Source organism: Mandrillus leucophaeus, unplaced genomic scaffold, assembly GCF_000951045.1.
Source record: "Mandrillus leucophaeus isolate KB7577 unplaced genomic scaffold, Mleu.le_1.0 Scaffold1017, whole genome shotgun sequence".
Classification (NCBI taxonomy): domain Eukaryota; kingdom Metazoa; phylum Chordata; class Mammalia; order Primates; family Cercopithecidae; genus Mandrillus; species Mandrillus leucophaeus.
In genome coordinates, this window is record NW_012098288.1 from 498,481 (window position 1) to 502,046 (window position 3,566).

Below are 3,566 nucleotides of genomic sequence, written 5' to 3' on the forward strand. Positions count from 1 at the left end.
AAAAAAAAATTGAGTAAAAATGATATTGAGCTTAAAATGTTGAACTTCATGGCAGTAACCTAAATTGAGAACATCAAATTGTAATGTGAAAGTAGGATTAGAATAAATGTATCATGTTCCATTATTTAAATTTTTATTTATTCTTTTCTTCGAGTACTTTCTGTAAATCTTATGTATTTTGTAAATCTTATGTATTTTTTTTTGAGACTGAGTCTTGCTCTGTTACTCAGGCTGGAGTATAGTGGTGCATTCTCCAGTCACAGCAACCCCGCCTCCCGGGCTCCCGGGGTCAAGCAGTTCCCATGCCTTTGGAGTAGATGGGACTACAGGTGCTCTCCACCATGCCCAACTAATTTTTGTGTTTTTAGTAGAGAAGAGGTTTCCACATGTTGGCCAGGCTGGTCTCGAAGTCCCGGCCTCAAGCGATCCACCTGCCTTGGCATCCCAAAGTGCTGGGATTACAGGAGTGAGCCGCTGTGCCTGGCATTGACTTCTTCTTCCTCGTGATGCTGATCAGATCAAATATGGTTCTTAGCCTTGAAAATGTCAAACTCCTAATTCATCATAATAGTTAAAAGAGTTAGAAACATCAGATACTGAAAAGAAAAATAAAAGTAAACACACAAAAGAAACACACAATCTAAAAGAGAACATTAAGGTACATCTTATCACTGGTATAAATGGATTAGTCTGAAAAGGTGTTAAATGAATAATCAGTTCCACCCACTATTCTATATAGAAACTTGCACTGTGGGAAAATGAATTACAGTAATAAATCTATCAGGCTTGCTTTTACTATGAGTCAATTCTTCAAAATCTTAGTTTTACAAAGTATTCTTTAGGGTGCTGAATTTCAGAGAGTACTGTTGTTTCCTTTGAAAATTAATGACAAAGCTTTAAAAAGGTTACCATTGGGATTGCTTGTTTTATCTCATAATCTCTTGTCATTACATATCTGAAAATGTAAAAGCTTGTAAAAAATTGTTTCAGTAATAAAAAGGCTCTGAAGTCATCCTATACTAAAGGCCTTGAAATTGCCCTGTACTGTTAAACTTAAAGAGTAATATTCTTCATTCTAAGCAGGAATCTGTCTCCTGAATGTTAGTAGAGTATGCAGAGGCTTCACAACAGCAGACAAAGCTGGTCACTCCACGGGGGACACAGAAAAAAGGGTAGATGAACAGCCTCCATTTGATCAAGGTGTGGAGCGGGCCTCTGTATTTCTCTTATCTGGACCATGACCACTTGAATGAGGAAGGACTCATACAGGTGGAGTTTACTGCATGTCACTTGCCAGATGCTGTTAGTTTGGAGTCCATAAAATTGAAGACAAGTGTATTATTTGTATGCCTTGAGAAGTCAGTCTCAGTAGTGGAATTGTGTCCATTATGCCGGAGTCAGTGTTTGTCGGGTGGACAGTGTGGATCTGTTCACAGAGAGTTTGAGAAATGGGGGTTCTGATAAAAGAGAAAGCGATGTCCGTAGGGTGGCAGTAGCACACATGACTGTTGGGTGAAACTTTGAGAGATTTGCCCAAAGGAGTCCCTCATAGCAGGAGTTGTCTAGAATCAAAGATGATGGGGTTGCTACTCAGAAAAGGTGTAGACCAAGGGAACTCCTAAGGTGAAGGAACATTGGAGAAAGGGCTTCTGTGTCTAGGGGTAGCCAGACAACAGCTTAATCTGGATCTGAGATATACAGAGGGCAGCAGTGGTTTGCAATTTTCATAACCTGGGGCTTATCTTACCTACTGCTAACAGATGTGGGTGAGGTTTTCTGTGATATGAAAAGCAAGCATTCTCTGAATGGCTAAAAATCTTCTTTGGGGCTGGGTGCCATGGCTCATGCCTGTAATCCCAGCATGTTGGGAGGCCCATGTGGGCAGATCAAGAGGTCAGGAGATCGAGACCATCCTGGCTAACATGGTGAAACCCCATGTCTACTAAAAATACAAAAAATTAGCCAGGTGTGGTGGCGGGCGCCTGTAGTCCCAGCTACTCAGGAGGCTGAGACAGGATAATTGCTTGAACCCGGGAGGTGGAGGTTGCAGTGAGCAGAGGTCGCGCCACTGCACTCCAGCCTGGGCAACAGAGCAAGACTCTATCTCAAAAAAACAAAAACAAAACAAAAAAAATCTTATTTGGGCTGTTTTTGACATTATTGGATTGGAAAACTTGAGTTTGGCACAGCCGTTTAGAAACAGTCTGCAGTTTAGAAACACATGCCATAGGAGCAGTTTGCACTGGACATCTTTAGCTCATTTCTACAACACTGTCACATATTCTGTAAACTTTGTTCTGCAGACTGTGCTAGTCCAAACAGGCAAACTCACACTGTTCTGGAGGAGATTGAGACATACAGAGGCCAGTTCTCCACCTGGACCTCAATGGAGGTTTTTCCTGACCAAAAGTGAGAGTTTGCCCCTGTGTAAGAATTGAGACCAAGTCACCTGCAAGGGGAGCTTCCCTCTGTGATGCTGCAGGTCCTATGACTGGATTCCTGGCTCCAGATACCTGAGGTTAAAGCTGTCTTCATTATCTCACTAACTGCAAATTGTCACCCACTGGGGAATAGATTCATGGATAAATATTCTGGTACGCAGAGAGCTCAGGGAATGAAGCCTTCTTGGATGTCTGTATCTTGCGCTTCTGAGAATTTCTCTTTCTAAAAACTGTCGAAAACAGAGTTGTTTACATGTTTGACATGTAAGGCACATGTAACACATGTAACATGTTTCTGAGTCTTCAGACCCTGTTCTAAACCTGCCAAATCTGAATCTGTTTCCAAACGTTTGAATTATTTGACTTTTTCTTGAAAAAAAAAAAGGAAAAAGTCCTATAAAATAACAGACTGAGCTGAGAGATTCAGTGCTGGACTTTTCCTCCATGCATGTTAATCTTTCTGCAGAGCCCACCTCACCAAACCTCAATACAAAAAGTGAAACAAGGATTCTATTCCCTCCCTGAGCCTTCTGCATCTTATAAGTTCCCTCGAAATTCTTATCCTTATAGAAAGGGGCTTCTCTCCTCAAAAGTAGGTCTCTAAATAACCACAGTTTGTCTGGAAGGTTATGAATTTTTTTCTACCATTTGAACATGAAAGTTGTCTTTTTGACTTTACATTAAAGCCTGGTTTAATTGAGAGGTGGAGGGTGGAGACCCCAAGAAGATTCTGGGGACTGAATTGGGAATTTGAGCCTTTTATACTGTAGTGGAAGTTGCCTGTGATGTGAAAATTTGTATGAATATACCAAGAAGACAAAGAAAGTTGTTTCTTCCTGTTTGATTTAGAGAAAAGGGTTCACCTACAGAAAAATTAAAAATATAATTTGAGAATTCTGAAACTTACTACTCCTCAATTTATATTAATTTTAAGATCCACAAAGTGCTCATATGAATTTTGAATGCAGAAATGTTAAGACCTTCAGGAAAACTCAGATACAAAATTAAATCACTTAATTTGTAAAATCAACTGAAATTCTCTTTTAGCCTCTTCCTGTCAACCCCTGATCATAAAAATCCTGTTCAGAACAAGAAAGAGGCAGGAGCTGAACAAATTTCCTGTTG